The 22,874-nt window shown below is 44.9% G+C and overlaps 8 non-coding genes and 1 pseudogene across 8 annotated transcripts; all 9 read right to left on the bottom strand.

Annotated features, from left to right (window-relative positions):
* Nucleotides 1-94: 94 nt before the first annotated feature.
* LOC130348120 (U2 spliceosomal RNA) lies at nt 95-285 on the bottom strand. Its single transcript, XR_008885906.1, has one exon. It is a non-coding gene; the product is annotated as a U2 spliceosomal RNA (small nuclear RNA).
* Nucleotides 286-2,383: 2,098 nt separating this feature from the next.
* On the bottom strand, nt 2,384-2,574 carry LOC130348119 (U2 spliceosomal RNA). Its single transcript, XR_008885905.1, has one exon. It is a non-coding gene; the product is annotated as a U2 spliceosomal RNA (small nuclear RNA).
* Nucleotides 2,575-4,659: 2,085 nt separating this feature from the next.
* LOC130348118 (U2 spliceosomal RNA) lies at nt 4,660-4,850 on the bottom strand. Its single transcript, XR_008885904.1, has one exon. It is a non-coding gene; the product is annotated as a U2 spliceosomal RNA (small nuclear RNA).
* Nucleotides 4,851-6,940: 2,090 nt separating this feature from the next.
* On the bottom strand, nt 6,941-7,131 carry LOC130348117 (U2 spliceosomal RNA). The gene has a single exon (XR_008885903.1). It is a non-coding gene; the product is annotated as a U2 spliceosomal RNA (small nuclear RNA).
* A 2,086-nt stretch (nt 7,132-9,217) lies between these two features.
* Nucleotides 9,218-9,408, bottom strand: LOC130348146 (U2 spliceosomal RNA). The gene has a single exon (XR_008885930.1). It is a non-coding gene; the product is annotated as a U2 spliceosomal RNA (small nuclear RNA).
* A 5,038-nt stretch (nt 9,409-14,446) lies between these two features.
* Nucleotides 14,447-14,579, bottom strand: LOC130348101 (U2 spliceosomal RNA; annotated as a pseudogene).
* Nucleotides 14,580-16,657: 2,078 nt separating this feature from the next.
* LOC130348115 (U2 spliceosomal RNA) lies at nt 16,658-16,848 on the bottom strand. Its single transcript, XR_008885902.1, has one exon. It is a non-coding gene; the product is annotated as a U2 spliceosomal RNA (small nuclear RNA).
* Nucleotides 16,849-18,942: 2,094 nt separating this feature from the next.
* Nucleotides 18,943-19,133, bottom strand: LOC130348144 (U2 spliceosomal RNA). Its single transcript, XR_008885928.1, has one exon. It is a non-coding gene; the product is annotated as a U2 spliceosomal RNA (small nuclear RNA).
* Nucleotides 19,134-21,225: 2,092 nt separating this feature from the next.
* LOC130348113 (U2 spliceosomal RNA) lies at nt 21,226-21,416 on the bottom strand. The gene has a single exon (XR_008885900.1). It is a non-coding gene; the product is annotated as a U2 spliceosomal RNA (small nuclear RNA).
* Nucleotides 21,417-22,874: the final 1,458 nt, after the last annotated feature.

Genomic DNA, 22,874 nt, shown 5'->3' with positions numbered 1-22,874 from the left:
TGCAGCAGCAGCAAGGCCCACAGGGCTGGCTAGCTGGCTAGCCAGCAAGCAGGTAGCAATGAAAGTAGGAATCTTTCTTTTTAACCCTGTAAGGGGGTGGTGCACTGTACCCGAAGATACTGCCATATCGGGTCAATGCATAGGGCGACGGAAGCAAGCTTCGAAATCGGCCCCCGTTCTCAAAAATCCATTTAATATATGGTCCCCAGATAGGGGACGTATCAGATATTAAACTGATAAGAACAGATACTACACTTGATCTTAGCCAAAAGGCCGAGAAGCGATAACCGTGAAAGGGGCGGGCCCAACAAGGTGCCCTTCATGGGCACTATCACTGCTTGCTGTCAGGGAGGCTGCCAGACAATTTTCCATGCACACTCTGGGCTGGGGGGCAGTCAACCACCAGTACACACAGCAGAACCTAAACCCATACCATTATTGCTAAGCAGCAAGACAGGGGCCCATTGCACTCCCACGGGGCCTTTTTAAATGCAATCCATAACCCGGATTTGCCAGGAACCCTTCTTACTCCTCCTACTTGCATGTGACACTGGGCTTAGGATCTGCATAGGAAACACACACACAAGCACACACCTACCTTTGTTGCCTGCAGATGCCTCCTTGGCTGTCCCCAAACGGTATCAAACCAACACCCACGGGAAGCTGTAAGCATAGAGGACATGCCTGCACCCCATTGGACTTACCTGTGTGGGTTAAACCCGGGTTATTTGACAACCTATGGCGGTGATGGTTCTGCTCAGGCAGAGCAGTGCTGATGCTCCTCATAAAGCTGTCGCTGCTGTGAAGGTTCTAGGTGACATCACAAATCCCTATTGTTACATACACAACAAAGCTGGGTTGTTGTTGTTTACACTCTGCAAGGCCTGTGGAAGTGAGTGACATCATAGCACTGTAGTTCTGAGGGTTCTAGATGGATGCAACAATCTCCTGTTGCTTCTATGAAGGCCATAATAGACGACATCACCAAACAGCTCCATAGTCACATACACAGCAAAGGAGAGATGTTGTTTACACCTAGTGATGTCAGTGGTATTGAGTGACATCACAGCACAGTGCTAAGGCTCCTGGGCCTGGACACAGCAGCGGCTGCAATATCTCAACGGAGAATACGTTTATATATATGTGTGTGTGTGCGCGTATATATATATATATATATATATATATATATATATATATATATATATATTTCTCCGCCGAAATCACTTTTAAACCCATTTCCACCTTTTTTTCCCTTCTCTTCCTCTTACTTTTTTTTCACGTTTTTTTACGTTTTTCTCCTTTTCGCCTCTTTTCTGGGCGTATTATTCTTCTTTTTCTTCTTTTTTTTCGTCTAATGCATACCCCATCAGTGCAGCAATGCTTATTCAATACCGCCAGCAGATGGAGACACTGGGGGATAATTTTCTAAGGATTTATACTGATTTTTCCTGTCTGAATTTGTCGCACAGAAAGTTGCAGGCCAAATATGTGTGACATTTCTGCGACTTTAGCTTCTAGAGCATTTTTACAACATTATACATAGGTGCTGAATACATAAAAAGCGACTGTTCAGCGACAGACAAGTCGCATCGGCTGAAAGTAGGCCAGAATGTCAGTCCATGTTGGAGCAGGTTTAGATACAGTCTAAAGTATAGATCTCAAAGTCTGTGCACAGAATTTAGCAAGGGCCTCGCACCTTCTGATGCATCAGGTAGGTGCACAATAGCATAGCCTAACCCTCTGTACTTTGGTCTATATTGATGCGGGACATAGACAGCCAGCTGATGACCAATCCATTAGTGCAATGGATGGCTGGAAGCATTTGTCTTTGCCTTTGCAATACCACAGAAGCAATGCATGGTCAATGTACAGCAATGACACACCTGTGTGAACAGCCAGGAGACCCCCCCCCCCCCCCCCATGTTATGTTACATAGTTACATAGTTAGTACGGTCGAAAAAAGACATATGTCCATCAAGTTCAACCAGGGAATTAAGGGGTAGGGGTGTGGCGCGATATTGGGGAAGGGATGAGATTTTATATTTCTTCATAAGCATTAATCTTATTTTGTCAATTAGGAACATTCAGCACCCACCCGCTATCAAGGCAGCTGCCTATCATGTCATGCCCTACCTGCACAGGTGTGCTGGCTACTCAAATGATCCAATTAAGGAGGCCATTTAGTCAGCAGCAGCAGAAGTCCTGTGCCTGGACGCTCCAACAGCGGCCAGACACAAGCAGAAGCAGAAGCAGCAGAAGCAGCAGCAGCACCACCTTTTGTTTTTTGGCTGCAGCAGCAGCAAGGCCCACAGGGCTGGCTAGCTGGCTAGCCAGCAAGCAGGTAGCAATGAAAGTAGGAATCTTTCTTTTTAACCCTGTAAGGGGGTGGTGCACTGTACCCGAAGATACTGCCATATCGGGTCAATGCATAGGGCGACGGAAGCAAGCTTCGAAATCGGCCCCCGTTCTCAAAAATCCATTTAATATATGGTCCCCAGATAGGGGACGTATCAGATATTAAACTGATAAGAACAGATACTACACTTGATCTTAGCCAAAAGGCCGAGAAGCGATAACCGTGAAAGGGGCGGGCCCAACAAGGTGCCCTTCATGGGCACTATCACTGCTTGCTGTCAGGGAGGCTGCCAGACAATTTTCCATGCACACTCTGGGCTGGGGGGCAGTCAACCACCAGTACACACAGCAGAACCTAAACCCATACCATTATTGCTAAGCAGCAAGACAGGGGCCCATTGCACTCCCACGGGGCCTTTTTAAATGCAATCCATAACCCGGATTTGCCAGGAACCCTTCTTACTCCTCCTACTTGCATGTGACACTGGGCTTAGGATCTGCATAGGAAACACACACACAAGCACACACCTACCTTTGTTGCCTGCAGATGCCTCCTTGGCTGTCCCCAAACGGTATCAAACCAACACCCACGGGAAGCTGTAAGCATAGAGGACATGCCTGCACCCCATTGGACTTACCTGTGTGGGTTAAACCCGGGTTATTTGACAACCTATGGCGGTGATGGTTCTGCTCAGGCAGAGCAGTGCTGATGCTCCTCATAAAGCTGTCGCTGCTGTGAAGGTTCTAGGTGACATCACAAATCCCTATGGTTACATACACAACAAAGCTGGGTTGTTGTTGTTTACACTCTGCAAGGCCTGTGGAAGTGAGTGACATCATAGCACTGTAGTTCTGAGGGTTCTAGATGGATGCAACAATCTCCTGTTGCTTCTATGAAGGCCATAATAGACGACATCACCAAACAGCTCCATAGTCACATACACAGCAAAGGAGAGATGTTGTTTACACCTAGTGATGTCAGTGGTATTGAGTGACATCACAGCACAGTGCTAAGGCTCCTGGGCCTGGACACAGCAGCGGCTGCAATATCTCAACGGAGAATACGTTTATATATATGTGTGTGTGTGCGCGTATATATATATATATATATATATATATATATATATATATATATATTTCTCCGCCGAAATCACTTTTAAACCCATTTCCACCTTTTTTTCCCTTCTCTTCCTCTTACTTTTTTTTCACGTTTTTTTACGTTTTTCTCCTTTTCGCCTCTTTTCTGGGCGTATTATTCTTCTTTTTCTTCTTTTTTTTCGTCTAATGCATACCCCATCAGTGCAGCAATGCTTATTCAATACCGCCAGCAGATGGAGACACTGGGGGATAATTTTCTAAGGATTTATACTGATTTTTCCTGTCTGAATTTGTCGCACAGAAAGTTGCAGGCCAAATATGTGTGACATTTCTGCGACTTTAGCTTCTAGAGCATTTTTACAACATTATACATAGGTGCTGAATACATAAAAAGCGACTGTTCAGCGACAGACAAGTCGCATCGGCTGAAAGTAGGCCAGAATGTCAGTCCATGTTGGAGCAGGTTTAGATACAGTCTAAAGTATAGATCTCAAAGTCTGTGCACAGAATTTAGCAAGGGCCTCGCACCTTCTGATGCATCAGGTAGGTGCACAATAGCATAGCCTAACCATCTGTACTTTGGTCTATATTGATGCGGGACATAGACAGCCAGCTGATGACCAATCCATTAGTGCAATGGATGGCTGGAAGCATTTGTCTTTGCCTTTGCAATACCACAGAAGCAATGCATGGTCAATGTACAGCAATGACACACCTGTGTGAACAGCCAGGAGACCCCCCCCATGTTATGTTACATAGTTACATAGTTAGTACGGTCGAAAAAAGACATATGTCCATCAAGTTCAACCAGGGAATTAAGGGGTAGGGGTGTGGCGCGATATTGGGGAAGGGATGAGATTTTATATTTCTTCATAAGCATTAATCTTATTTTGTCAATTAGGAACATTCAGCACCCACCCGCTATCAAGGCAGCTGCCTATCATGTCATGCCCTACCTGCACAGGTGTGCTGGCTACTCAAATGATCCAATTAAGGAGGCCATTTAGTCAGCAGCAGCAGAAGTCCTGTGCCTGGACGCTCCAACATTGGCCAGACACAAGCAGAAGCAGAAGCAGCAGAAGCAGCAGCAGCACCACCTTTTGTTTTTTGGCTGCAGCAGCAGCAAGGCCCACAGGGCTGGCTAGCTGGCTAGCCAGCAAGCAGGTAGCAATGAAAGTAGGAATCTTTCTTTTTAACCCTGTAAGGGGGTGGTGCACTGTACCCGAAGATACTGCCATATCGGGTCAATGCATAGGGCGACGGAAGCAAGCTTCGAAATCGGCCCCCGTTCTCAAAAATCCATTTAATATATGGTCCCCAGATAGGGGACGTATCAGATATTAAACTGATAAGAACAGATACTACACTTGATCTTAGCCAAAAGGCCGAGAAGCGATAACCGTGAAAGGGGCGGGCCCAACAAGGTGCCCTTCATGGGCACTATCACTGCTTGCTGTCAGGGAGGCTGCCAGACAATTTTCCATGCACACTCTGGGCTGGGGGGCAGTCAACCACCAGTACACACAGCAGAACCTAAACCCATACCATTATTGCTAAGCAGCAAGACAGGGGCCCATTGCACTCCCACGGGGCCTTTTTAAATGCAATCCATAACCCGGATTTGCCAGGAACCCTTCTTACTCCTCCTACTTGCATGTGACACTGGGCTTAGGATCTGCATAGGAAACACACACACAAGCACACACCTACCTTTGTTGCCTGCAGATGCCTCCTTGGCTGTCCCCAAACGGTATCAAACCAACACCCACGGGAAGCTGTAAGCATAGAGGACATGCCTGCACCCCATTGGACTTACCTGTGTGGGTTAAACCCGGGTTATTTGACAACCTATGGCGGTGATGGTTCTGCTCAGGCAGAGCAGTGCTGATGCTCCTCATAAAGCTGTCGCTGCTGTGAAGGTTCTAGGTGACATCACAAATCCCTATGGTTACATACACAACAAAGCTGGGTTGTTGTTGTTTACACTCTGCAAGGCCTGTGGAAGTGAGTGACATCATAGCACTGTAGTTCTGAGGGTTCTAGATGGATGCAACAATCTCCTGTTGCTTCTATGAAGGCCATAATAGACGACATCACCAAACAGCTCCATAGTCACATACACAGCAAAGGAGAGATGTTGTTTACACCTAGTGATGTCAGTGGTATTGAGTGACATCACAGCACAGTGCTAAGGCTCCTGGGCCTGGACACAGCAGCGGCTGCAATATCTCAACGGAGAATACGTTTATATATATGTGTGTGTGTGCGCGTATATATATATATATATATATATATATATATATATATATATTTCTCCGCCGAAATCACTTTTAAACCCATTTCCACCTTTTTTTCCCTTCTCTTCCTCTTACTTTTTTTTCACGTTTTTTTACGTTTTTCTCCTTTTCGCCTCTTTTCTGGGCGTATTATTCTTCTTTTTCTTCTTTTTTTTCGTCTAATGCATACCCCATCAGTGCAGCAATGCTTATTCAATACCGCCAGCAGATGGAGACACTGGGGGATAATTTTCTAAGGATTTATACTGATTTTTCCTGTCTGAATTTGTCGCACAGAAAGTTGCAGGCCAAATATGTGTGACATTTCTGCGACTTTAGCTTCTAGAGCATTTTTACAACATTATACATAGGTGCTGAATACATAAAAAGCGACTGTTCAGCGACAGACAAGTCGCATCGGCTGAAAGTAGGCCAGAATGTCAGTCCATGTTGGAGCAGGTTTAGATACAGTCTAAAGTATAGATCTCAAAGTCTGTGCACAGAATTTAGCAAGGGCCTCGCACCTTCTGATGCATCAGGTAGGTGCACAATAGCATAGCCTAACCCTCTGTACTTTGGTCTATATTGATGCGGGACATAGACAGCCAGCTGATGACCAATCCATTAGTGCAATGGATGGCTGGAAGCATTTGTCTTTGCCTTTGCAATACCACAGAAGCAATGCATGGTCAATGTACAGCAATGACACACCTGTGTGAACAGCCAGGAGACCCCCCCCCCCCCCCCCATGTTATGTTACATAGTTACATAGTTAGTACGGTCGAAAAAAGACATATGTCCATCAAGTTCAACCAGGGAATTAAGGGGTAGGGGTGTGGCGCGATATTGGGGAAGGGATGAGATTTTATATTTCTTCATAAGCATTAATCTTATTTTGTCAATTAGGAACATTCAGCACCCACCCGCTATCAAGGCAGCTGCCTATCATGTCATGCCCTACCTGCACAGGTGTGCTGGCTACTCAAATGATCCAATTAAGGAGGCCATTTAGTCAGCAGCAGCAGAAGTCCTGTGCCTGGACGCTCCAACAGCGGCCAGACACAAGCAGAAGCAGAAGCAGCAGAAGCAGCAGCAGCACCACCTTTTGTTTTTTGGCTGCAGCAGCAGCAAGGCCCACAGGGCTGGCTAGCTGGCTAGCCAGCAAGCAGGTAGCAATGAAAGTAGGAATCTTTCTTTTTAACCCTGTAAGGGGGTGGTGCACTGTACCCGAAGATACTGCCATATCGGGTCAATGCATAGGGCGACGGAAGCAAGCTTCGAAATCGGCCCCCGTTCTCAAAAATCCATTTAATATATGGTCCCCAGATAGGGGACGTATCAGATATTAAACTGATAAGAACAGATACTACACTTGATCTTAGCCAAAAGGCCGAGAAGCGATAACCGTGAAAGGGGCGGGCCCAACAAGGTGCCCTTCATGGGCACTATCACTGCTTGCTGTCAGGGAGGCTGCCAGACAATTTTCCATGCACACTCTGGGCTGGGGGGCAGTCAACCACCAGTACACACAGCAGAACCTAAACCCATACCATTATTGCTAAGCAGCAAGACAGGGGCCCATTGCACTCCCACGGGGCCTTTTTAAATGCAATCCATAACCCGGATTTGCCAGGAACCCTTCTTACTCCTCCTACTTGCATGTGACACTGGGCTTAGGATCTGCATAGGAAACACACACACAAGCACACACCTACCTTTGTTGCCTGCAGATGCCTCCTTGGCTGTCCCCAAACGGTATCAAACCAACACCCACGGGAAGCTGTAAGCATAGAGGACATGCCTGCACCCCATTGGACTTACCTGTGTGGGTTAAACCCGGGTTATTTGACAACCTATGGCGGTGATGGTTCTGCTCAGGCAGAGCAGTGCTGATGCTCCTCATAAAGCTGTCGCTGCTGTGAAGGTTCTAGGTGACATCACAAATCCCTATGGTTACATACACAACAAAGCTGGGTTGTTGTTGTTTACACTCTGCAAGGCCTGTGGAAGTGAGTGACATCATAGCACTGTAGTTCTGAGGGTTCTAGATGGATGCAACAATCTCCTGTTGCTTCTATGAAGGCCATAATAGACGACATCACCAAACAGCTCCATAGTCACATACACAGCAAAGGAGAGATGTTGTTTACACCTAGTGATGTCAGTGGTATTGAGTGACATCACAGCACAGTGCTAAGGCTCCTGGGCCTGGACACAGCAGCGGCTGCAATATCTCAACGGAGAATACGTTTATATATATGTGTGTGTGTGCGCGTATATATATATATATATATATATATATATATATATTTCTCCGCCGAAATCACTTTTAAACCCATTTCCACCTTTTTTTCCCTTCTCTTCCTCTTACTTTTTTTTCACGTTTTTTTACGTTTTTCTCCTTTTTGCCTCTTTTCTGGGCGTATTATTCTTCTTTTTCTTCTTTTTTTTCGTCTAATGCATACCCCATCAGTGCAGCAATGCTTATTCAATACCGCCAGCAGATGGAGACACTGGGGGATAATTTTCTAAGGATTTATACTGATTTTTCCTGTCTGAATTTGTCGCACAGAAAGTTGCAGGCCAAATATGTGTGACATTTCTGCGACTTTAGCTTCTAGAGCATTTTTACAACATTATACATAGGTGCTGAATACATAAAAAGCGACTGTTCAGCGACAGACAAGTCGCATCGGCTGAAAGTAGGCCAGAATGTCAGTCCATGTTGGAGCAGGTTTAGATACAGTCTAAAGTATAGATCTCAAAGTCTGTGCACAGAATTTAGCAAGGGCCTCGCACCTTCTGATGCATCAGGTAGGTGCACAATAGCATAGCCTAACCCTCTGTACTTTGGTCTATATTGATGCGGGACATAGACAGCCAGCTGATGACCAATCCATTAGTGCAATGGATGGCTGGAAGCATTTGTCTTTGCCTTTGCAATACCACAGAAGCAATGCATGGTCAATGTACAGCAATGACACACCTGTGTGAACAGCCAGGAGACCCCCCCCCCCCCCCCATGTTATGTTACATAGTTACATAGTTAGTACGGTCGAAAAAAGACATATGTCCATCAAGTTCAACCAGGGAATTAAGGGGTAGGGGTGTGGCGCGATATTGGGGAAGGGATGAGATTTTATATTTCTTCATAAGCATTAATCTTATTTTGTCAATTAGGAACATTCAGCACCCACCCGCTATCAAGGCAGCTGCCTATCATGTCATGCCCTACCTGCACAGGTGTGCTGGCTACTCAAATGATCCAATTAAGGAGGCCATTTAGTCAGCAGCAGCAGAAGTCCTGTGCCTGGACGCTCCAACAGCGGCCAGACACAAGCAGAAGCAGAAGCAGCAGAAGCAGCAGCAGCACCACCTTTTGTTTTTTGGCTGCAGCAGCAGCAGCAAGGCCCACAGGGCTGGCTAGCTGGCTAGCCAGCAAGCAGGTAGCAATGAAAGTAGGAATCTTTCTTTTTAACCCTGTAAGGGGGTGGTGCACTGTACCCGAAGATACTGCCATATCGGGTCAATGCATAGGGCGACGGAAGCAAGCTTCGAAATCGGCCCCCGTTCTCAAAAATCCATTTAATATATGGTCCCCAGATAGGGGACGTATCAGATATTAAACTGATAAGAACAGATTTTTTTTTAACTTGACTACCCTTACGGGGGCAACTTTATTAAAAATTAAATAATGTTAACAAAATTGTGCAAATATGTCAATAAATACAGTTACATATAAATAACATATTTACAACATATTAAAACATAAAATGGGCACTTGGTGGCTTTACAAGATAGAATTCCATTCTTTTAAAAACCATTTTCTAGATAAAAGCGGAAATCTCTTCTTGTCTAAAAGATAGTACTGGTACATTTCATAAAAACAGATAGATAAAATGTCCTTCACAGATAAAACCTCATGCTTGAACAATAAAATATTCCTGGCCTTCCACAGAGCTGCCTTCACACAGTTTATGATCTTCCATGCAATAGTCTCTTGAGTCCGTGTTGGGCATTCCAGGCAACCATAAAAAACCACTGCAATATTTAAGTCTGTTAGTCCAGTTATCCTTTTTACCAGAGGGAGTATCTTTGTCCATATTTTCTGCGAGTAAAAACAAGTCCATATTAGATGGTGCACGGTCTCCTCTTGTCGGCATCCCTCCCTCGGGCAGGTTGCAGAGTTGGATAATCCTCTTCGGTGCTGGAATGCCCGGCATGGAAGACACTCGTGTGCGCAGCTCCAGGCCAGGTCCTTCTGTGAATTAAAAAGATAATTAATACTCAACATCTTCCAAATCTGTATACACTTCTGTTCGTTAAAATTTTTGATGGGAGTCACGGTACTGGTTTCTTTTATTTCCTTTAGTAGTTTTTTGCTATTGCACAGATCCTGAACACTTTTACCTTTAAAATTATATAAGTTTAAAATTTTTCCTAAAATCATGTATTGAGGGGGTAAATTCAAAGAATAAGGGCAACTTAAAACTGTAGAAAACCAGCCGTTCCTCCGCATAAAATAACCAGTATTAAAACGAACAAAATAAGACCAGTAGCTATCTTTAAAAACAGTAGTAAAACACATGCTAAAAAACTTTATTAAAAGGAAAGCTTTAAAATCTGGAAAATCCTTACCGCCCCTGGAGTTCGGTTTTATCACAATTTGTCTCTTTAATTTTTCGCTCTTAGAACTCCAAAAGAAAGTAAAACAAGCTTTTGTTATTTTCTTTAGAACCATTTCGGGGGGTGGGAAAACCAGACTTAAATACAATAAAATAGGTAAAAGCACCATTTTTGTAATTAAAACCTTCCCTTCCATTGTAAGTTCTCGCATGTTCCACATACATATTTTCTTATTTATTTTTTGAGCCACCAAGTCCCAGCTATTAAAACCATTATTAGACTCGTCAAAGGAGACACCTAAAATCTGCACCGACTCAGACACAGGGACGGGCACATCATACAAAGGCATTCCGCCTATGTTTAAAATGTTACTTTTGTTAAAATTGACTTTAAAACCGGAGGCACAATTAAAATATTGAATCTGTTTTAGCGTCTTCTGAAGCGATGGGGTGTCCCTGCAAAACACCGCAACATCGTCCATGTACCCCACTACCTTCGCCTCTAGTCCCCCTCCTCCTGGCAGGGGGACTCCATGGATCTGCTTATCCTTTCGTATTGTACATAAAAGAGGCTCTATTGCGCAAATGAAGAGTAGTGGGGACAAGGGACACCCCTGCTTCACTCCGGAATTTAAAATCACGCCCTGTGTCTTAAAACCATTTACTAAAATTTTACTAGTACAGTTATCATAAAAAGCTCTAAGAGACAATAAAAAGCCATCAGGTATACCCATTTTCTCTAAAACCTTAAAAAGATAAAAATGTGACACCCTGTCGAAAGCTTTTTCAAAATCTATGGATAAAACCGCCAGCTTTCCTTTTCTTAATTTGGTGTCGCTAATTACATCCTTTAAAAGGTTTAGGTTCTCCCATAAACTCCTCCCAGGCACCCCACAGACTTGGTTTGTATGAATTATTTTATGGATTACGTTCTTTAAGCGGTTAGCACACAGTTTCGCCATTATTTTATAGTCGCAGTTCAGAAGGGTGATTGGTCTCCAGTTTTTGAGTTCCGACCCGTCTCCCTTTTTGAATAGCAGGGAGACATCACCCTTCTTCCATGAGCCTGGGAGGATTTTAGACTTAAAGACTTCCGTAAAAAGGGAGAACAAATCTTCTTTTAAAATACCATAAAAAGTAACATAAAATTCAATGGGTATACCATCCGGCCCAGGCACTTTACCTGTTTTAAAACTCTTGACGGTCTCTAAAATCTCCTGCTCTGAAATATTCTGCAATAAAAAAGACTGTGAGACAGGATCTAAAAAATTGGTGATCTCCTTTAACGAGTCATTCATAAAACATTCATCAATGTGTTTTACATTAAAAAGATCCGCATAAAACTCTTGCACCTTTTTTAAAATACCCTGTACATCATTCACTCCTTCAATGTTTTCTATTAACCTTCTATTTTCATGTATTTTCTTAAAAAAATACCTGGAGCAGGTCTCGTTTTCCTCAAGATGCTGTATTCGAGACCTAAAGATAATTTCTTTTCCTTTCTGCTCCAGGCACTTAGTTATTTCTTTTTTAAGATCATGTACCTCCTTCTCCACCTCCATCCCATGTGCTCTGAATTTGTACAGGGTTTGCAGACGAGTATTTAGGATATTATAAAATTCACGTTTTTCTTTAGCTTTCCTAACCCCAACACGGATAAAAAATTCTTTTATTTTTAGTTTCATTTTTTCCCACCAGATACTGGTGGGAGTGTTGGGGTCTTTTACTCGTCTGCATTCCTTGTAAAAGGTGATAAAATCTGATAAAACCTGCGGATCTTCTAAAAGGGACACGTTTAACTTCCAGGCATTCCTACCAGTTCTCCTTTTAAAATCACTTTTAACTTTAAAATACAATAATTTATGGTCAGAAAAAACATTGGTAAAAAGATCACAGTTAAAAGGCAGTACTTGATAAGAACAAAAAATAAAATCTATCCTGGAGCTACAGCTTGCATTGCTCCAGGTAACACCGTCTTCCTCTGGTACGTTAAAATTACATTTTTTAAAAACATCAGTGAGATTAAAATCTAAAATCAAGTTTTTTAACATAAAAGACGTCTTGTCATAGTTCCTACTCACTGCGTTCGAAAAACGGCGTTCTCCCCTTAAAATACAATTAAAATCACCTGATAAAACAAGAGGACTAGAATTGTTAATAAAAAGGGGTAAAATCTCCAACATTTTTATTCTTTCATTCTTATCAGGAGAACCATAAAAATTTAAAAACTGCCATTTAATACCATTAATAAAAGCGTTGACCAATAAAATTCTGCCTGGTAAAATTTCGTTAAAACTCTCAATTAAAACGTTCCCTTTAAAAAGTATGGCGACCCCTGCTGATCTGGACTCATTTGATCCAGACCAGACTGATGGACCGTGCACCCAATCATCTTCATATTCTTTATAATTTAATCTGTGCGGGATGCCACATTCCTGCAGGAAAAGGACGGAAGCAGCAAAAACCGACAAGTAATTAAATAGGGCAACCCTTCTTACTCTGGCGCTCACACTTCTCACGTTCAAGGACAGACCGGACAACTCAGCCATGGGAATGTACAAGAAAACGTCTTACACCTCTGATTCCCCCTCCGAAGCCTCATACCCCCCAAAATCTGACTCAACTGTACGCATAGAGGAAGCAGGAGAGGAGGCACCATCACTCAGCCGACCCCCCTCCTCCATCATGATTGAGGCATAGTTGTTCTCGGGCATCCTGGCAATCAGGGCTCCAGACTCATTGGGTTCTTCCACCTCTTGCCCCTCCATAGGGGTCGGGTGTTCACTTAGTTCCGTCTCTGGTACCTCAGAGACGGTCACCCCTGAAACCTCCTCCTGGCAGGGAGGAGGGGGGGTATCCCCTATGGGGACCTGTGGAGGAACGTCACTTGGGTTCCCTGCATCCGCAGGTACTTCCATCGGCTCCCCCTGGACCGCCTCCGAATAGAGTCTTCTGGAGCCCCTCCGCCTTTTAACCTTCACCTCTCCACCCGGATCATCGCTCTCAGGGGGACCCTGAGCCAGAGGTTGCTGAGGAGCGGATTCGGCCGCCGTCCGCTCCTCTCTTAACCCAGCATGCTCCTGGGGGCCAGTTTTTCCACCACTTGCACGTTTTTTGGCCATCCTCTGCTCTTTAGGGTCCCCTCCTTTTGCCTGAGGGGGGTCTTTCTCCTTCTCCATCTCACCGCTTACCTCTTGTGGGGGGGTAATCACTGGCTCTGCTTGCCTCGGCTGGTGTCCCGGTTGCTGTCCTTGCTGCCTCCAGGGTTGCCACTGCTGCTCCGTCCTATGTCTGTGGGGACAAGAGGAGAAAAGGTGACCGAATTGTTGACAGAAATTGCACCTCCCTCCTCTTGTGCATTTCTCTGTCTCGTGCTGTGTGCTACCACATTTTTTGCATATACTTTCACAGTTTTCTTTTGTGTGTCCATATCTGTGACACTTCCTGCAGTAGCTTGGCATCCCCGCATAAAAGAGGTCGCCACACATATTATTTATTTTAAAACGAGCTGGTGGTAGTTGTATTCCCCCTGGCAATCTGTCATCTTTTTTGCATGTAACCTGAAATCTCCACTTAGATGTCCAGATGCCACAGCTGTTCATGATTTTTCCTCTGCACTCAACCTTACTAAAATAGACTTGTAAAAACAACTCAACATCGTGTAGGTTGGCGAAAGGGGAATACATCTTTACTACCACCAGCTTAATATCGTCTAGAACGTGCTCAATAATCCGGACACCCTGAAGCTTTTTGTCTTTACTCGCAGCAGCTCTGGTAACAAAATCTCTGTGGATGCCATTTTGTGTGAACGTCACATCAAAAATTTTACGCTTCGGGTAGTCCTGGATTGCCAATATCTCGCCCTTCTGTATTCCGAAAACTCCTCCGAGCACGTCCTCTACTACGAATTTCAAATCGTCCGCCCTTTTGGTATCATCCGTGAGAATGACTCTCACGGTGTTTTTGATCCTTGCGTATGCCGGCACAGAACCTGGATCCGGATCATCATCCATGGTTCTAACCTCTCTCCACCCGAAGGTCTTGAGAGGCGATCGCTACTCGTTACCCTGGGACTAGGCCCTCTCCCCAATAGCAACAAGTGGGTGAAGCCCAGGCAATAAACCTGGGCGATCCCACAAGGCCGAGGAGAGGGGTACCCGAGTACCTTCTGACCAGATCTCCTGTATTACTACACTTGATCTTAGCCAAAAGGCCGAGAAGCGATAATCGTGAAAGGGGCGGGCCCAACAAGGTGCCCTTCATGGGCACTATCACTGCTTGCTGTCAGGGAGGCTGCCAGACAATTTTCCATGCACACTCTGGGCTGGGGGGCAGTCAACCACCAGTACACACAGCAGAACCTAAACCCATACCATTATTGCTAAGCAGCAAGACAGGGGCCCATTGCACTCCCACGGGGCCTTTTTAAATGCAATCCATAACCCGGATTTGCCAGGAACCCTTCTTACTCCTCCTACTTGCATGTGACACTGGGCTTAGGATCTGCATAGGAAACACACACACAAGCACACACCTACCTTTGTTGCCTGCAGATGCCTCCTTGGCTGTCCCCAAACGGTATCAAACCAACACCCACGGGAAGCTGTAAGCATAGAGGACATGCCTGCACCCCATTGGACTTACCTGTGTGGGTTAAACCCGGGTTATTTGACAACCTATGGCGGTGATGGTTCTGCTCAGGCAGAGCAGTGCTGATGCTCCTCATAAAGCTGTCGCTGCTGTGAAGGTTCTAGGTGACATCACAAATCCCTATGGTTACATACACAACAAAGCTGGGTTGTTGTTGTTTACACTCTGCAAGGCCTGTGGAAGTGAGTGACATCATAGCACTGTAGTTCTGAGGGTTCTAGATGGATGCAACAATCTCCTGTTGCTTCTATGAAGGCCATAATAGACGACATCACCAAACAGCTCCATAGTCACATACACAGCAAAGGAGAGATGTTGTTTACACCTAGTGATGTCAGTGGTATTGAGTGACATCACAGCACAGTGCTAAGGCTCCTGGGCCTGGACACAGCAGCGGCTGCAATATCTCAACGGAGAATACGTTTATATATATGTGTGTGTGTGCGCGTATATATATATATATATATATATATATATATATATATATATATATTTCTCCGCCGAAATCACTTTTAAACCCATTTCCACCTTTTTTTCCCTTCTCTTCCTCTTACTTTTTTTTCACGTTTTTTTACGTTTTTCTCCTTTTCGCCTCTTTTCTGGGCGTATTATTCTTCTTTTTCTTCTTTTTTTTCGTCTAATGCATACCCCATCAGTGCAGCAATGCTTATTCAATACCGCCAGCAGATGGAGACACTGGGGGATAATTTTCTAAGGATTTATACTGATTTTTCCTGTCTGAATTTGTCGCACAGAAAGTTGCAGGCCAAATATGTGTGACATTTCTGCGACTTTAGCTTCTAGAGCATTTTTACAACATTATACATAGGTGCTGAATACATAAAAAGCGACTGTTCAGCGACAGACAAGTCGCATCGGCTGAAAGTAGGCCAGAATGTCAGTCCATGTTGGAGCAGGTTTAGATACAGTCTAAAGTATAGATCTCAAAGTCTGTGCACAGAATTTAGCAAGGGCCTCGCACCTTCTGATGCATCAGGTAGGTGCACAATAGCATAGCCTAACCATCTGTACTTTGGTCTATATTGATGCGGGACATAGAAGCCAGCTGATGACCAATCCATTAGTGCAATGGATGGCTGGAAGCATTTGTCTTTGCCTTTGCAATACCACAGAAGCAATGCATGGTCAATGTACAGCAATGACACACCTGTGTGAACAGCCAGGAGACCCCCCCCCATGTTATGTTACATAGTTACATAGTTAGTACGGTCGAAAAAAGACATATGTCCATCAAGTTCAACCAGGGAATTAAGGGGTAGGGGTGTGGCGCGATATTGGGGAAGGGATGAGATTTTATATTTCTTCATAAGCATTAATCTTATTTTGTCAATTAGGAACATTCAGCACCCACCCGCTATCAAGGCAGCTGCCTATCATGTCATGCCCTACCTGCACAGGTGTGCTGGCTACTCAAATGATCCAATTAAGGAGGCCATTTAGTCAGCAGCAGCAGAAGTCCTGTGCCTGGACGCTCCAACATTGGCCAGACACAAGCAGAAGCAGAAGCAGCAGCAGCACCACCTTTTGTTTTTTTGGCTGCAGCAGCAGCAAGGCCCACAGGGCTGGCTAGCTGGCTAGCCAGCAAGCAGGTAGCAATGAAAGTAGGAATCTTTCTTTTTAACCCTGTAAGGGGGGTGGTGCACTGTACCCGAAGATACTGCCATATCGGGTCAATGCATAGGGCGACGGAAGCAAGCTTCGAAATCGGCCCCCGTTCTCAAAAATCCATTTAATATATGGTCCCCAGATAGGGGACGTATCAGATATTAAACTGATAAGAACAGATACTACACTTGATCTTAGCCAAAAGGCCGAGAAGCGATAACCGTGAAAGGGGCGGGCCCAACAAGGTGCCCTTCATGGGCACTATCACTGCTTGCTGTCAGGGAGGCTGCCAGACAATTTTCCATGCACACTCTGGGCTGGGGGGCAGTCAACCACCAGTACACACAGCAGAACCTAAACCCATACCATTATTGCTAAGCAGCAAGACAGGGGCCCATTGCACTCCCACGGGGCCTTTTTAAATGCAATCCATAACCCGGATTTGCCAGGAACCCTTCTTACTCCTCCTACTTGCATGTGACACTGGGCTTAGGATCTGCATAGGAAACACACACACAAGCACACACCTACCTTTGTTGCCTGCAGATGCCTCCTTGGCTGTCCCCAAACGGTATCAAACCAACACCCACGGGAAGCTGTAAGCATAGAGGACATGCCTGCACCCCATTGGACTTACCTGTGTGGGTTAAACCCGGGTTATTTGACAACCTATGGCGGTGATGGTTCTGCTCAGGCAGAGCAGTGCTGATGCTCCTCATAAAGCTGTCGCTGCTGTGAAGGTTCTAGGTGACATCACAAATCCCTATGGTTACATACACAACAAAGCTGGGTTGTTGTTGTTTACACTCTGCAAGGCCTGTGGAAGTGAGTGACATCATAGCACTGTAGTTCTGAGGGTTCTAGATGGATGCAACAATCTCCTGTTGCTTCTATGAAGGCCATAATAGACGACATCACCAAACAGCTCCATAGTCACATACACAGCAAAGGAGAGATGTTGTTTACACCTAGTGATGTCAGTGGTATTGAGTGACATCACAGCACAGTGCTAAGGCTCCTGGGCCTGGACACAGCAGCGGCTGCAATATCTCAACGGAGAATACGTTTATATATATGTGTGTGTGTGCGCGTATATATATATATATATATATATATATATATATATATATATATATATTTCTCCGCCGAAATCACTTTTAAACCCATTTCCACCTTTTTTTCCCTTCTCTTCCTCTTACTTTTTTTTCACGTTTTTTTACGTTTTTCTCCTTTTCGCCTCTTTTCTGGGCGTATTATTCTTCTTTTTCTTCTTTTTTTTCGTCTAATGCATACCCCATCAGTGCAGCAATGCTTATTCAATACCGCCAGCAGATGGAGACACTGGGGGATAATTTTCTAAGGATTTATACTGATTTTTCCTGTCTGAATTTGTCGCACAGAAAGTTGCAGGCCAAATATGTGTGACATTTCTGCGACTTTAGCTTCTAGAGCATTTTTACAACATTATACATAGGTGCTGAATACATAAAAAGCGACTGTTCAGCGACAGACAAGTCGCATCGGCTGAAAGTAGGCCAGAATGTCAGTCCATGTTGGAGCAGGTTTAGATACAGTCTAAAGTATAGATCTCAAAGTCTGTGCACAGAATTTAGCAAGGGCCTCGCACCTTCTGATGCATCAGGTAGGTGCACAATAGCATAGCCTAACCCTCTGTACTTTGGTCTATATTGATGCGGGACATAGACAGCCAGCTGATGACCAATCCATTAGTGCAATGGATGGCTGGAAGCATTTGTCTTTGCCTTTGCAATACCACAGAAGCAATGCATGGTCAATGTACAGCAATGACACACCTGTGTGAACAGCCAGGAGACCCCCCCCCCCCCCCATGTTATGTTACATAGTTACATAGTTAGTACGGTCGAAAAAAGACATATGTCCATCAAGTTCAACCAGGGAATTAAGGGGTAGGGGTGTGGCGCGATATTGGGGAAGGGATGAGATTTTATATTTCTTCATAAGCATTAATCTTATTTTGTCAATTAGGAACATTCAGCACCCACCCGCTATCAAGGCAGCTGCCTATCATGTCATGCCCTACCTGCACAGGTGTGCTGGCTACTCAAATGATCCAATTAAGGAGGCCATTTAGTCAGCAGCAGCAGAAGTCCTGTGCCTGGACGCTCCAACAGCGGCCAGACACAAGCAGAAGCAGAAGCAGCAGAAGCAGCAGCAGCACCACCTTTTGTTTTTTGGCTGCAGCAGCAGCAAGGCCCACAGGGCTGGCTAGCTGGCTAGCCAGCAAGCAGGTAGCAATGAAAGTAGGAATCTTTCTTTTTAACCCTGTAAGGGGGTGGTGCACTGTACCCGAAGATACTGCCATATCGGGTCAATGCATAGGGCGACGGAAGCAAGCTTTGAAATCGGCCCCCGTTCTCAAAAATCCATTTAATATATGGTCCCCAGATAGGGGACGTATCAGATATTAAACTGATAAGAACAGATACTACACTTGATCTTAGCCAAAAGGCCGAGAAGCGATAACCGTGAAAGGGGCGGGCCCAACAAGGTGCCCTTCATGGGCACTATCACTGCTTGCTGTCAGGGAGGCTGCCAGACAATTTTCCATGCACACTCTGGGCTGGGGGGCAGTCAACCACCAGTACACACAGCAGAACCTAAACCCATACCATTATTGCTAAGCAGCAAGACAGGGGCCCATTGCACTCCCACGGGGCCTTTTTAAATGCAATCCATAACCCGGATTTGCCAGGAACCCTTCTTACTCCTCCTACTTGCATGTGACACTGGGCTTAGGATCTGCATAGGAAACACACACACAAGCACACACCTACCTTTGTTGCCTGCAGATGCCTCCTTGGCTGTCCCCAAACGGTATCAAACCAACACCCACGGGAAGCTGTAAGCATAGAGGACATGCCTGCACCCCATTGGACTTACCTGTGTGGGTTAAACCCGGGTTATTTGACAACCTATGGCGGTGATGGTTCTGCTCAGGCAGAGCAGTGCTGATGCTCCTCATAAAGCTGTCGCTGCTGTGAAGGTTCTAGGTGACATCACAAATCCCTATGGTTACATACACAACAAAGCTGGGTTGTTGTTGTTTACACTCTGCAAGGCCTGTGGAAGTGAGTGACATCATAGCACTGTAGTTCTGAGGGTTCTAGATGGATGCAACAATCTCCTGTTGCTTCTATGAAGGCCATAATAGACGACATCACCAAACAGCTCCATAGTCACATACACAGCAAAGGAGAGATGTTGTTTACACCTAGTGATGTCAGTGGTATTGAGTGACATCACAGCACAGTGCTAAGGCTCCTGGGCCTGGACACAGCAGCGGCTGCAATATCTCAACGGAGAATACGTTTATATATATGTGTGTGTGTGCGCGTATATATATATATATATATATATATATATATATATATATATATATATATTTCTCCGCCGAAATCACTTTTAAACCCATTTCCACCTTTTTTTCCCTTCTCTTCCTCTTACTTTTTTTTCACGTTTTTTTACGTTTTTCTCCTTTTTGCCTCTTTTCTGGGCGTATTATTCTTCTTTTTCTTCTTTTTTTTCGTCTAATGCATACCCCATCAGTGCAGCAATGCTTATTCAATACCGCCAGCAGATGGAGACACTGGGGGATAATTTTCTAAGGATTTATACTGATTTTTCCTGTCTGAATTTGTCGCACAGAAAGTTGCAGGCCAAATATGTGTGACATTTCTGCGACTTTAGCTTCTAGAGCATTTTTACAACATTATACATAGGTGCTGAATACATAAAAAGCGACTGTTCAGCGACAGACAAGTCGCATCGGCTGAAAGTAGGCCAGAATGTCAGTCCATGTTGGAGCAGGTTTAGATACAGTCTAAAGTATAGATCTCAAAGTCTGTGCACAGAATTTAGCAAGGGCCTCGCACCTTCTGATGCATCAGGTAGGTGCACAATAGCATAGCCTAACCCTCTGTACTTTGGTCTATATTGATGCGGGACATAGACAGCCAGCTGATGACCAATCCATTAGTGCAATGGATGGCTGGAAGCATTTGTCTTTGCCTTTGCAATACCACAGAAGCAATGCATGGTCAATGTACAGCAATGACACACCTGTGTGAACAGCCAGGAGACCCCCCCCATGTTATGTTACATAGTTACATAGTTAGTACGGTCGAAAAAAGACATATGTCCATCAAGTTCAACCAGGGAATTAAGGGGTAGGGGTGTGGCGCGATATTGGGGAAGGGATGAGATTTTATATTTCTTCATAAGCATTAATCTTATTTTGTCAATTAGGAACATTCAGCACCCACCCGCTATCAAGGCAGCTGCCTATCATGTCATGCCCTACCTGCACAGGTGTGCTGGCTACTCAAATGATCCAATTAAGGAGGCCATTTAGTCAGCAGCAGCAGAAGTCCTGTGCCTGGACGCTCCAACAGCGGCCAGACACAAGCAGAAGCAGAAGCAGCAGAAGCAGCAGCAGCACCACCTTTTGTTTTTTGGCTGCAGCAGCAGCAGCAAGGCCCACAGGGCTGGCTAGCTGGCTAGCCAGCAAGCAGGTAGCAATGAAAGTAGGAATCTTTCTTTTTAACCCTGTAAGGGGGTGGTGCACTGTACCCGAAGATACTGCCATATCGGGTCAATGCATAGGGCGACGGAAGCAAGCTTCGAAATCGGCCCCCGTTCTCAAAAATCCATTTAATATATGGTCCCCAGATAGGGGACGTATCAGATATTAAACTGATAAGAACAGATACTACACTTGATCTTAGCCAAAAGGCCGAGAAGCGATAATCGTGAAAGGGGCGGGCCCAACAAGGTGCCCTTCATGGGCACTATCACTGCTTGCTGTCAGGGAGGCTGCCAGACAATTTTCCATGCACACTCTGGGCTGGGGGGCAGTCAACCACCAGTACACACAGCAGAACCTAAACCCATACCATTATTGCTAAGCAGCAAGACAGGGGCCCATTGCACTCCCACGGGGCCTTTTTAAATGCAATCCATAACCCGGATTTGCCAGGAACCCTTCTTACTCCTCCTACTTGCATGTGACACTGGGCTTAGGATCTGCATAGGAAACACACACACAAGCACACACCTACCTTTGTTGCCTGCAGATGCCTCCTTGGCTGTCCCCAAACGGTATCAAACCAACACCCACGGGAAGCTGTAAGCATAGAGGACATGCCTGCACCCCATTGGACTTACCTGTGTGGGTTAAACCCGGGTTATTTGACAACCTATGGCGGTGATGGTTCTGCTCAGGCAGAGCAGTGCTGATGCTCCTCATAAAGCTGTCGCTGCTGTGAAGGTTCTAGGTGACATCACAAATCCCTATGGTTACATACACAACAAAGCTGGGTTGTTGTTGTTTACACTCTGCAAGGCCTGTGGAAGTGAGTGACATCATAGCACTGTAGTTCTGAGGGTTCTAGATGGATGCAACAATCTCCTGTTGCTTCTATGAAGGCCATAATAGACGACATCACCAAACAGCTCCATAGTCACATACACAGCAAAGGAGAGATGTTGTTTACACCTAGTGATGTCAGTGGTATTGAGTGACATCACAGCACAGTGCTAAGGCTCCTGGGCCTGGACACAGCAGCGGCTGCAATATCTCAACGGAGAATACGTTTATATATATGTGTGTGTGTGCGCGTATATATATATATATATATATATATATATATATATATATTTCTCCGCCGAAATCACTTTTAAACCCATTTCCACCTTTTTTTCCCTTCTCTTCCTCTTACTTTTTTTTCACGTTTTTTTACGTTTTTCTCCTTTTCGCCTCTTTTCTGGGCGTATTATTCTTCTTTTTCTTCTTTTTTTTCGTCTAATGCATACCCCATCAGTGCAGCAATGCTTATTCAATACCGCCAGCAGATGGAGACACTGGGGGATAATTTTCTAAGGATTTATACTGATTTTTCCTGTCTGAATTTGTCGCACAGAAAGTTGCAGGCCAAATATGTGTGACATTTCTGCGACTTTAGCTTCTAGAGCATTTTTACAACATTATACATAGGTGCTGAATACATAAAAAGCGACTGTTCAGCGACAGACAAGTCGCATCGGCTGAAAGTAGGCCAGAATGTCAGTCCATGTTGGAGCAGGTTTAGATACAGTCTAAAGTATAGATCTCAAAGTCTGTGCACAGAATTTAGCAAGGGCCTCGCACCTTCTGATGCATCAGGTAGGTGCACAATAGCATAGCCTAACCCTCTGTACTTTGGTC

This window comes from Hyla sarda, unplaced genomic scaffold, assembly GCF_029499605.1.
Source record: "Hyla sarda isolate aHylSar1 unplaced genomic scaffold, aHylSar1.hap1 scaffold_866, whole genome shotgun sequence".
Lineage (NCBI taxonomy): Eukaryota > Metazoa > Chordata > Amphibia > Anura > Hylidae > Hyla > Hyla sarda.
The sequence above is the reverse complement of the archived record's forward strand: the minus strand, read 5'-3'. Positions and strand labels throughout refer to the sequence as shown.